Source organism: Peromyscus leucopus, chromosome 7 (assembly GCF_004664715.2).
Source record: "Peromyscus leucopus breed LL Stock chromosome 7, UCI_PerLeu_2.1, whole genome shotgun sequence".
Classification (NCBI taxonomy): Eukaryota; Metazoa; Chordata; class Mammalia; order Rodentia; family Cricetidae; genus Peromyscus; species Peromyscus leucopus.
In genome coordinates, this window is record NC_051069.1 from 71,558,915 (window position 1) to 71,572,437 (window position 13,523).

Consider the following 13,523-nt stretch of genomic DNA (forward strand, 5'->3'; position numbering starts at 1 on the left):
ATTCATGCTACAGATCAGAGTTCAACATTTTAGATTGGAGTTGTAAAAATGTCAGGAAGGGAAAACACAGGCTCTACAATTTCTAAGTGTATACACAAATAAGCATGTGTATTAGATAAGTCTTTCCTGACATTCTTTATGTTGAGGATGGTGTCACATAAAAAAGGAATGGGCTGAAGTTTTAATTATTTAATTTCAAAAAGATTTTTAGTATAAATGTCTAAGCTTTAAATAACCCTGACCTACCCTTATAATAAACATCTTTTCAATGTCATTTATGTATCTATTCATATTTTATAATATACATGATAAAACTGTCACTAAAATACCAGGCATGGCAGGTATAGCGAAACCTCCAACACTCTTAAATGTTTTGTGAAAGTGAAATAGAAGCTGAAAACTCATTCCTGGAGCCATTGTGTCAGCTGTAGACTTGGAACTGTGTTTCTCAGAAAAATAACCAAACAAGATTGGCCATAGAATCAGGAATCCAAGCACCTGAATGAAATAGTAATATCGTTTATATATTTAGAAAGCAGAATGGGATTTTGTCATAAGCAGTAACACTGCAGTTTTTAAGACTGCTCGCCTCAGCATTAATCAACAAATGCATCTGAAGCCATAAAATAGTATATAAAATTCAAGAATTCTCTCACTCATGAATACAGTCAAACTATGCTAAATCTCATGTTCAGTCAGAAATGTGTCCCAAGATAAAACTTGGTCAGCACAGAGGCAACCAAGGGGCAGAGACCTTACTCTGAAAATAACCAGTCATGCACATTAAACATGACAAGATAAGCCAACTCTCATTGCTTCCAGGAAGGATGAGACACTGTAGAAATGGACAGGACCAGATTGAATTGCTACACTTGTGATGGCTTGTTGCCATTGTCTACTTATTCACACCTTGCAAGAGAGAGATGCTGAGGATAAGCTATGTTCCTGGGCACAGGAATGTTCACATCTTGATTTGCATTTCTGCTTCCCTGAAATCTCTCTCTTCTCTGTGCAATGGCTGTCACCTGAAATTGCCTCATCTCTTTGACTATATCACAAGAAATGCATCCTGGAAACTCTGAGTAACTTCACTTTTTGTAGAGGCTCACTGCATATTACATCTGTGATTCTCTACTGAATCCTGGGGGAGCAATGCACCACATGAGCACCCATGTGGTGCCAATGTCATCAGGAGTTCAGAATCCACATGAGAAGTGAGCTCTGATGCTGAGATGGTGCTGAAAACCTCTTTGGTGGTTTGAGTAAGAATGGGATCATATATTTTAATACTTTGTCTTAGTTGGTGGAACTGTTTAAGAAGGATTGGGAGGTACGGCCTTGTTAGAAGAGTTGACTCACTGGGTGTGGGCCTTGAGGTTTCAAAGGTCTTGGGCCAGTCCCAGTTTCTTTTTCTGCCTCTTGATTATGTCTCAAGATGTGAGTTCTCAGCTACTGCTTCAATACTATGCCTGACCTCCTGCTGCCATGCTCCCTCCATGGTGGTAATGAATTTTAACCTTCTGATACTGTAAGCACCAAGTGAATACCTTCCTTCATAAGTTTCCTTGGCTGTGGCATCTTATCACAGCATTAGAAAGGTAACAAGACAACCTCCAAAGTTAAATTAGTCCTTAAGTGTGCTCTTCAAAAAAAAAAAACAGAAAAAGTGAAGAATGACTGCTATATGAATAGTGGCTAAATTTTCAGTGATGTCAATACCTACTCATTTCCCACCTTACTCCCCATATTATTTTCTGTCCTTTCTTTCACAGTGTGTAGATGTGAGTGTGAATACATGCTCTTGCTGTATTTCTCTTACTTTTCTCTTTTATTCATTATAACAAGGAACTCCACTAATTCAAGGATGTGGATAGATTTTCCATTCCCCTAGCTAAAAATTGGGATCCCTACAATCTAGCAACATACTGCCTCCTTAGAATAAGATGGAAACCCTATTGCATGAATGCTAAATGATCTTTTAATAAAATCCCAGAGCCAGATATTGGAGTAAAGGCTAAAAGATCAGAGGAAACAAGCCACAGCCACTTCTCACCTCACCAACTCCTCAGCCAAAAAGAGAAGATCTTGTCTCCATGAATCCTCAGACTGAATTCCTCAGAGTGCTCAGCTGAAAGGCCCTCTAGTTCCTGTATCCTCACGACTTATATGTCAGTCCACCCAGCCATTTCACTTCCTATCTCATCCTTCTTAGTGCTGGGATTAGTGGTATGTGTGTTTCCAAAATACTGGGGTTAAAAGTGTGTGCCACCACTGCCTGGCTCTATTCCTCTCCTAGACTGGATCAATCTCATGTAGCCCAGTGTGACCTTGAACTCACAGAGATCCAGGCCATCTCTGCCTTCCAAGTGATAGGATTAAATGTGTGTGCCACCACTGTCCAACCTCTATGTTTAATATAGTGGCTGGCTCTGTCCTCTGATCTTTAGGCAAATTTTATTAGAGTACAACAAAATATCACCACATTTCCCCTTTCTTGTCTAAAAATAATAAAAGGTTATAACTAATATAAGAAAAGCTATATACAATAAGTACAATAACTATATGCAATATATACAATCAAGAATTACATTAACAATGTCAGTCCATAAACATTTGACAAATTCAAAGAAAATAATCCATTATCTATCCTATTTTGGTGAGTCCAAAGTGTTGTACCTAACTCACTTTCTATACTAACTTGTATTACCAACCCAAAACTATCTTTTGATGTCTTTCAAACTTACACACTTTATACCTCTTTAGTAAGTTTCTTTTCTGAATTTGTTAACAAGGAAAACTATAACTGTCTAGTCTTCAACTTCCTCAGAGATCCGAGAAGGGAATATTACCTAAGTAAGCAGGAAGTGCAGGTAAGCAACTTCCAAAAAATGTGAGAAATGTCAGAAACAGCTGGCTACCTGAACAGTCACCCAAGGTTTCTCTTCAAGGTTAGGCATCCATCTTCAGCCTCCAGGCTTAGCATATCTGATGGAGTTTTCTGTGAAGCAGGATATTCTGAGGAGCTGTCCTACTTTGTCTTGGCAAAGTTCATCAGTCCTTTCTTTTGTGTCCTGCTTGTTTATTTTGGACAGCATACTGTCAGAAGTCAAGGCAAGGGCATTTTCTTGCCCAGTAGCTAACTTGCCACAAAGAAAGTAAACCCCACATGGAGTTTTTTCGATGTCCATCATCTTCTCTGAAGTAGATTGGTGCTGCCAGGAGCAGACAGGTTTCACTGTCATAAAAAAAAAAAAGAATCTATGTTATTAAAATATCTTAAATACCATATTCTGCAGATTGCTGAAGTATTTGAAGACTATTTAAATTTATCTCTGTTTGACCTTGAAAACATACCTAACATGACTACAAGTTTGATTGTAATATCTAACTACTAACTTTCATTTCTTTATATCCTAATTAGTTGGTAATAATAACTTTCAAGGACTAGCAATTTGTGTTGTTAAATGAATTGCATGGGTACAATACCTTGAACAAATTGGAAACATATGCACAGTGTGTTCTAACAAAAATAATCTCAAATTTTGTATCAAGTATACAAAATTTGTATACAATATACAAAAATCCAATCCAATGTAAAATATTTAAAAATAGTAGTTGCTTTGTAAAAGTGGATTCAATAATCTACCTTTTTATCTTATCATATCTATAGATATCTGTATCCTATTTTTTCTTTTTCTTTTTTTTCCAAACAAGAACCCTGAATCTAATCTCCTTTGTTTAGTTTTTTTCCTGACTATTACCCATATCAACTTGTAATCAACCACCAAAACAATGACAAATATCCATAACTCATTGAAAGACTAAAAACCACCCATCTCACCTCTTAGGAATGTGGGTATCATGTTCTTAAATTTATTTCTTGCTGCCTAGGGGTGACAGCATCTTTAGGGGCTCCTGAAAAAGAAGAATTTTGGGTTAATTGTCAAGTCCTGGGAGAGGCAACTGTATCATTTGTTGTCCAGTTCTGCATGATGGGAAAGTACGGGGCTTGTCTCAAGTCCTGGCTATAGCAATCTGTGAGTCTGGATCATCTCAGATAGCCATCCCAAAATTGTCCTGAGCAGTTTGTAGTCCAAAGCTGATCTTTAGGTGGTGCTTGTCAGCTTAGTGGCATTATCAGCGTCCTGATGAAATCATCCCTGTGGGGCCCCATCATCTTTTTGGAGACTTCAGAGATCAATGTTAGACATGATAATGGTTTACTGCAGAAAATCTTTTCCTTTGGACATTTTCTTTCTGGATGATTTGTCCTTTTTCTTCAGATATCTCATTTGTCCAATGTTCTTCAGATTCTTTAGTCCTCATTCTCCTGAAAGAAAAAAATAAACTCTTTTCTAACCCTAACTTTGGGGAGGTTCCCTTTTTGGCAAGTTGTAGCTGATCAAATGAAAAACATTTGTTAGTCCTATAAGTTAATTTAAATTGAATAGTCATATTGGTAGGTGAACTGTCACCTCTTCTAATTAAGAGGTCTCTTTTGTTCAAATCGAACCTTTATCAATTTTGATGGTACCCACAGCTTATCTTCTCCTGTAGAAACAAAAGCAAAACCTCATCCCCAACATACCACATATCCTGGTTTCCATTCTGAGGTCAGCACATCCTTAAAGTACATAGGCTGATTTAATTCTGTAGTTTTTTCTATTATCCAATGTCTCTCCTCAGCTATTGTTCCTTTCTCATTAGCACTGAGAAAATTCAAAGTTAATAAAGCATTATGCAATCTATTTTGGGGGGTCTTTATTACCACTTTCTGTTCATTTAGTATATCCGTTAGAGTTTGATTTGATCTCTCTATGACTACTTGGCCTGTAGGATTATGTGGTATACCTGTAATATGCTTTATATTGTAAGAAGCAAACACTGTTTTATTTCACCAGAGACATATGCTGGAGCACAGTCAGTCTTAATTTGTACAGGTATACCCATGATGACCATAATTACTATCAAATGTGTGATTATAGAATCAGTCTTTTCAGAACTCAGAGCAGTGGCTCATTGAAATCCTGATCTCAACTTTGTATCAGTATACAAAGATCCATATCAATGTAAAATATTTAAAACTAGCCGTTGCTTTTTAAAAGTAGATTCAATAATCTACCTTTTTATCTTATCATATCCCTATTCTCCCTTTTTTCTTTTTGGAGTAGATTCAATAATCTACCCTTTTATCCTATCATATCTGTAAATATCAAAAAGAAGTGTAAAATATATAAGGTTAAAAGACATCAAATGATGGTTTTGGGTTGGTAATACAAGTTAGGATAGAAAGTAAATTAGATACAACACTTTGGACTCACCAAAATAGGATAAATAATGGAGTATTTCCTCTGAACTTGTCAAATGTTAATGAACTGGACATTGTTAATGTAATTCTTGATTATATACATTGTATATAGTTAATGTACTTATTGTATATAGTTTTTCTTATATTAGTTATAACCTTCTTTTGTTATTTTAGACAAAAAAAGAAATGTGATATTTTGTTTGTACTCATTAACAAATAAAATTTGCCTAAAGATCAGAGGACAGAGCCAGTCACTAGATTAAACATAGAAGTCAGGCAGTGGTGGCACACACCTATAATCCCAGCACTTGAAATCTCTTGCCTTTGCTACCAGTATTTGGAAAGTACACACCATTAATCCCAGCAATAGGAAAGCTGAGACATAAAATGGTATGGCTGGGCAGATAAAAGCATATAAGATGTGAGGAGACAGGAACAAGAGGCCCTTTCAGCTGAGGACTGAGGCATTCAGTCTGAATATTCATGGAGATAGTGTGGGAGCCCATTCTTGGGTTCCTCGTGGCTTTACCCAGCAGGTCCGAATAGAGGATGATCAGGACCACGGGCCTGAGTGCAGGTGTCTGAGATGGTCTGCACTTGGCTGTGCTGGGGGAGGAGGTCTTTTGCTCCACCCCTTGGCATCTCTATAAAAACCCTGGGCCAGAGATAGTCGGGGCCCGTTGGAATAGGTTCCAGGCCCTCTCGAGGCTATCCTTTATTTTCTATCTGTTTATCTCCACAAGATTCTCCGCTATAAATCCTTCTATCTAATATTTCCTGCTGATTGCACTCAAGAAAACTCTGGGAAGCTGTGGAGGTGGTGGGTAAACGCCCCACAAGATAGGATCGTCTCTTTTCAGCTGAGAAGTTGGTGAGGTAAGAAGTGGCTGTGGCTTGTTTCCTCTAATCTTTCAGCATTTACTGAATATCTGGCTCCAGATTTTTATTATAAGACCATTTAGGATTCATGCAACAGAACCCCATGAATGAGATGAATCCTGAACAGCCAGAATCATTGTCAATGAGTCATCTCCATGGCTGAGATAATTCTACAGATGAACAAAAAATTAGAATCTAGAATTAAAACTGTTCACGAATAGTCCTAATTAATTTACCAAAAGTGAAAGTTCATCTTACAAGGTATATATTTAGTAATATTTCAAGTTACTGAACAGGACTGAAGATTTTTTATTAAAATAATTACAGTTTTTAAATGTTGGTGTCATATTATACTATTTTAAAAATCAACTAATATGCCAAAAAAATGTCAAAGTCTACTGGTGCAGTATCACAGCAATGCTTTCTAGATGACAGTTATTAATTTGACATTCTCCACTAGAGTGCTAATTAATACAGTATTTGTACAACAGTGAAAGGAAAATACTTTCTATTTTTGTTCATACATAAAATCATTGTTGTTGACTATTTCATGTTGTTAATAAGGACAGGGCTGAGTATAGCTAAGATTTGCTTTACTTTATAACCAGAAGGGTGCCTGGCTAAGGAGAAGAACAAAGGAAATGGTGGCCTTCTTTTTATGTGAATGCATTCACACACAAAAATGCATTTGTATAGGGTTTTTCCCATTATCAGGCTTTTCTTATTGTCTCCCCGGTATTGGAATGTATAATAATCCTCATGAAATTCCATGGAATAGGCTCATTTCTACTTCTTTATGAGAATAATGGAACTTGGAATAAGCTTTTAACTAGCTGAAGGCCTAGTGGGTGGCAACATCTGCTGAAACCCAGGATGTCAAGGAGTGAATGTTAAGTTTGCTCTCCTACCTGGCTACCCAGTTACTTACATATTCAGGTTATTTTGGAAAATTATGGAGGGGCTGAAAGTCTCTGGGAAAGCCAAACATAGCAGTAAGTTGAACTGGATGTGTCTTTCCTTTCACTCTCTCCCTAACTTCCCTTTGCTGGCTGTATCTTTTGGCAGTGAAGAATATTCACAATGCCTGGAGAAAGCACAGAAGCTGACAATGAATGATGAGGATTCTCCTGTACCATTAAATACTTTCGCAGTGGCTCTCTTTGACTGGCAAATACAAAGAGGCTTCCCTGTGACATCCATCACACTGCCGAGGATCTCTCCAAGCTTGGTCTCAGTGACAAATGCTTCAAGTTAATCATCCATTTGCCTCCCCTTCTCCTTTGAAGACATTGATCAAACTGTGTTGATAGAGCCTGGATGAAATATCAGGTGCTGGGAAATGCTGAGCTAGCTTAGGGCTCTACCATTATTTGAGCACAGTACAACAGCCTGAGGGACAGCTGTCACTTCTCTTTGACATCAAATGTCCTCTTCATCTTGACACCACATGCATTTTGGTCAGTACTGCAGATCCCTTTAATATTCTAATGCATGTCACGAAGCTTATGAATGGAAATATGCTAAAACAGAATTTTCTACTAATAATAGAATCATTTAAATATAAAACTTCAAAGAATCGTAGTATTGTAAGGTTTTGAAGATAGAAACTTATCTAATCCTCTGTTGCCTATACAAGAAAACAAAACTGTGACATTTCCCCTTTATTAAAAAAAGCATCACATACATCATCTTCCAAATAATTTAATGGCTTGGTTTTCAAATGCTCTTGAAGGTCACATTTTTCTATAGTGTTAGAATAATACTAACACTCTACATATCTACCTGAGAAGTGGACTCTGATGCTGAGTTGGCGCTGAAGACCTCTGTAGTGGTTTGAATAAGAATAGCCTCATATGTTCCACTACTTTGTTCCCAGTTTGGTAGAACTGTTGGGAAGGATTATGAGATATGAAAGAAATGCATTACTGGGGATGGGCCTTGAGGTTTCTACATGGGAGGAAATATGTGTTTCTAGACATTGTATGCAACATGAAGTCCTGCAGTGGGTCAACATAAACAAACAAGACTTACATTGGCTATATGGAGAAAGTCTGATTCTACAAATTCTGTGTAATAGAAAGAATTCCATGAGTCAAGTATTTAGTAGATCTGTATATTCTTCCCAGTTCTCAAATGTATAAATGTTCTCTGTGCTGAAGAAAATAAATCTCACAATGTAAAAGTCATGTTGTAAGTATTGCTTAGTTTCTAAAGTTGGGTTTATAAAAGGCAGCTATTCATTGAGTCAGGATTCTAATACTAAGTGACCCGATGGAGCTCCAGAAGCTGGTAGCAGGGTGTGCCACACGAGAAAGGATGGCAGAAGCAGCCTCTGCCTTTCTACTCATGCACAAAGCCATTCCCAGTTAGAAAAGACTTCAAAGCAGATTTTCTGTTCCACTCAGTTTCTTCTTTCCTGTGTCAACCTTCTTTCTGGTTGCCTCTATCATCATATCACCCTGAACCTCCCACATGAGCCCAGCTGCTGGATGATTTAGTTCTGAAATTTTATATAGTGATCTTCCTCCAACATCTTTTAGTGTTATCAAACAAACAAGAAAGCAGCCCTCCTAAATCAACTCATTCTTGTGTGCACTATTTCTTAATAGCATTGCAGTCATACAGATTTTTAAGTGAATGATTACTTACATCATAAAGCTCCCATTGCAGATATTTTTAATGTTGAATCTGGATGAAAATAAACTTCAATTGTATCATAATAAATATGGAGATTCAGAGGCAGCCACATGAAAAAAATGGACCACTAACCACACCAACCTTACAAACAGATCTCACTCAGGAATACAGTCCTTGGATTGGCATACCAAGACATTCCCAGTTGTCATACCTTTACTCCACATGACAATCTGAGTTTGATCCCCAGAACCTATGTAATGGTAGAGAGAACCCACCCCACAGTGTTGTCCCCTAACTTCCATATATATGCCATGCCATATTCATGGCCATGCTCACACACGATTGTCATACACACAAAATATTAACAAACTTGAAGTATTAAAATATTTGCATAAAGGATATGAAACCACATATAAAAATAGAAGTTATTAGCATAAAATTATGTGAAGTAAAATAAACCAGACTTAAAAAGACAAACATTGCATGTTTTCATTCATATGCAGGATCTAAATTTTTTTAAGGAAATAGGAAGTAGAGTATTTGGAAATAGGAAGGAAAACAGCAGAAAAGAGGAGATAAGAAAAGGTAATTGGGAGGAGGAATTGATTAAAGTACAATCATTATACACACATTTGAAAAAGATAAACCACTAACAGCCATACAATTGTAACAACTACATAAGAAAATCCTTAATATTAGAAAAATAGGAATAGATATTTTAACAATGGATGGGTTAATGAAGAAATCACAGGGCAAAACATTTTACTTGCACAAAAATAAAAATAAGGCTTGCTGCTAGGTGCAGGCTGATGCTAACACAATGTAGAAAAGGTGCTTTATATATAAACCACTCATTTGAGAAACATAAATTAGCCTATTACTTAGTACAATGTGGCTCTTCCTTGAGAACACAAAAAGGAAAGTGACGTGTATCTCACATCAGTAGATTTTACAATGTAGTCACTCGGAATTTTCCGAGCCTGTAAGTGGTGTTTCCCTTTTAATTATGCATTATCTTTTTTCTCTCTTCTAATATTTTGCAAATTTTTTTGGCCTGAAGAGAAGCCATATTGCCCTCTTTCCTGGGAGATTTCTTTTGTGAAATATTCAATTTCATCTGCTTTCCACAAAACACTAGGGCAGAAGCACAGTTCACCAGTTCTTTACCACCTTATAATGAGAACTGTCTTCCCTCCGGTTTCTAGCAGCAGGGTTCTCCTTTCCATTTGTGACCTCAACAAAATTCCTACCAGGGGCCTGCTCATTGATGCTTTTGTAAATTCACAGGTATCTGAGGCTTGGTCTACAGCCATCCTCTTTCCAAGCCCTCTTCAATTGCCTGCTACGTCCCAACTGCAGGAGTCAGGGTTCTTTATCAGGACACGAACAAACACCCCAAACCTTCGCCCTTCACCACACTTAAAAGCCACTCCAATGTTTTTCATTTGTTTCAGCAGCGTGGCACATCCCATTTCTGCCTTACTCCATTTGGGGAACTAGAATATTTATAAGCAATATCAATTATTCTTTACAGCTCTGATGCCTGAGAAACCCAAAATCAACTTACCAGAAGATTCAATGTCTGATGACATTCAGCCCTTGTTTATAAGGCTAGGATCACTCCCTAATCAATTCCAGAAGGCTCTATCCCATAAAACTATGACACTGGAAATTTAATATTAAGCATATGAATTAGGGAAGAACACATATATTCAGACCAGAGCACTGGCCAACATGTAGCTTCACTGTTAAGGAAGAAGAGGGTGGAGAGAGAGGAACTATTTTTTTCTTGTAAAATATAGAAAACACTCATTTTAATGACATATCATAAACACATTATTTCAGTTGGGCAAAGGAAGTAAGTTCAAGAGATAGATTATACAAGATGGTGACTGTAATTAACTACTAGACTGTATAACTGAAAGTTGTTGAGTCAATTGTAAGACACACTATTTTTTTCATACTGATCTGTATTTTATAATAGATCATATCATTTCATATTAGAAGCATTTATCCCCTATCTAGCAATTATTGAGCTCATTTCTAAAGTCAGTTTATTTTGCTCATTCCTGCTTTATGTGTTTTATTCTTCAACATTTTTTGAGAATGCCATATATTGTATTTTGACCATATTCTCCTTCTCCTCTCCAACTCCTTCTAGAATACGCCCCCATTCCATACCCACCCAACTTTGTATCCTCATTTTCCTAAAAATTCATCCAGTTCAATTTAGGACTGGCTCTATACTCCTGGGTATGTGTGCACCCACTGATTTTTATACTTGAATCACAAACAGTATGTTTCAATATGCCTCTGAACATAGATGCAAAAAATCTTAAGGAAATATTGTCAGCTAAATCAATCAAAATATGCCAATATATACAAGTACACAGTGTAAACAAGGAGGGTATATATTAGGAATGCAAAACTGATTTAATATTCAAAACTTAATCTATAAAACTCACTATAATTCTAATAGAAAGTAAATTATATCCAAGGATTTTGTGGGTATTATTTTTTAAAGGTTTTTTTTTTTCCATTTTACATACCAATCCTGGGTCCCCCTCCCTCCCATTCTCCTCCCCACCCCCACCTCACGCCCCATCCACTCCTCAGAGAGGGTAAGACCTTCATTGGAGAGTCAACAAAGTCTGGCATACTAAGTTAAGGTAGAACCAAGCCCCTCCCTCCTGTGTCAAGGCTAAGTATCATCCCTAGGAAATGTGTTCCAAAAAGCCATTTCATGCACCAGGGATAAATCCTGGACCCACTGCCAGGGGCTTCCCAAACAGATCTAGCCACATAACTGTCACCAACTGACAGGCCAGAGTCCATGTACTCCCAGCAGCTTGGGTCAGCTGTCTCTGTGGTTTTTCCCATCATATATATCCAAGTTTAACAAGAGAAAGTTCTTTAAAAAAAAAAAAAAAAAAAAAAAAAAAAAAAAAAAAAAAAACTACATCCATCCATAAGAAAACATTCAATAAATTAAGTATCTATTTAACATCATCTTTAATGGTGGAAGTTGAGGATGCCCACCGAGAGCATAGAGAAGCATAGAGAAGCTGTAAGGCTACATTTCAAAGTCCCCAAACAAAGAAGACTTATGGGAGGAGTGGGGCATTGAGAGCAAAGCAAACTTGCCCCCCCAGAGCCAATGCTCAATGCTTGCTTCTTGCTATGTCCCACGCAGATCTGTTTGTTCTTGGAGTTCATTTAGACACAAGATTGTGCTTAGAGGATCCATGAGATGGAGGGGCAAAGTGACTGGCAGTCTCCTAGGTGATGACCCCTCCCCCCCATGCTCAGCAACTGTTTGTGCTTGTGCCCCCCCCCCCCCCCGTTGCCCTTGGGTCAGCCTCCCCTGGGGTGGCTTCCTTGGCAGTACTTTTTCCTCTTGTTCCACTGTCTCTCTTCTCTTGTTCCTCTGAAATTCCAGTGCCATTTGTTTTCTTGTTTTCGGGAATTCCTAAATGGTCTTCTGAGCTTATAGCTTCCTTTATGTTTATGCTATTACTCTTCTAGCCTAATATCATGACAAGATAAAACTTTTCTTAAAGTGAATTTTCTCAGAATTTCAAGATCTTAGGTGAGAAAGGGTGAAAATGTGTCATTCAGTCCATCATGGAGATCTAATTAATGAATAGTGTTCAAGGTTTATCAGACACGTTGAAATGGAACTTCCACTCAGGAGCTAGGGTGGCAAGAAGCTGATACAAACTTTATAAAATTGTTTCAAAAAAAATGAGTCACACAAGCATACACTCTTAAAATGCTTATAAACTAGTTTCTATACTGATATTATTTTCAGCAATTTCCTTGTTATAGGAATAAGGTTTTTAAAATTAGATTCATAAGTTTTAAATGGACAAAAAGGTATTTCCATGATATCCAACGTAAGAATAGTTAAACAATAGGTGGTGTATATTAAAGTAGTTTATAGAAATAAAATGAAAGGATCAAAGATGTTCAATATGATGTGAAGATATTCATAAATTAATTGACAAAATATGGTCTGAAATATTCACAATATTGCATCAAAATATTTTCATATATTTAATTATATATGCATATTCATAAACGATCTGAAGAAAATATATTGAAATTCAGTTGGTACTTGATCTTTGAATTAATTTAACTAAATCAATAGATATTACTTTTTTTTCTATGAATCTTCCTTTACTTTTTCTAGCACATACTATTTTAGTCAAAAATATGAAAGCATGAGAACATCATTTTAAAAATATGAGTTTCCATTTTAATAACAGGTCAAAATAACCCATTCTCAAACCTCCCCGTTAATTAGAGTCTATATTTTATTTGTTTCACTTATAATGAGAGCTATTCCATCTGTCGTTGTCTAAATTTGATATTCAAAGTAATTTCAGTTAGGTTTTATCTTGTCATGATATTACCTATTATTATCTTCATATGGGAACTTCTTGATATTTTCTTCATGCTACTGAGAAGGATTAATACAAAGAAACTGCACAACCGTAGATTAATAATAACTAGGGTCTTTGGATAAAGCAATTTTACACCCTGATTTCAACCTCCTGCTTCACTAATGAGCTTTTAGAATCTGAGAGCTGAAAGCCTTAGAGCACAGTCCTCTGTGGCTTCTCTCATCTGTCGTGAATGATTAAGTGGCTTATTAAGACAATTAAGTTTGGACCTCTAGCTAATCGTTTTAGAAGAC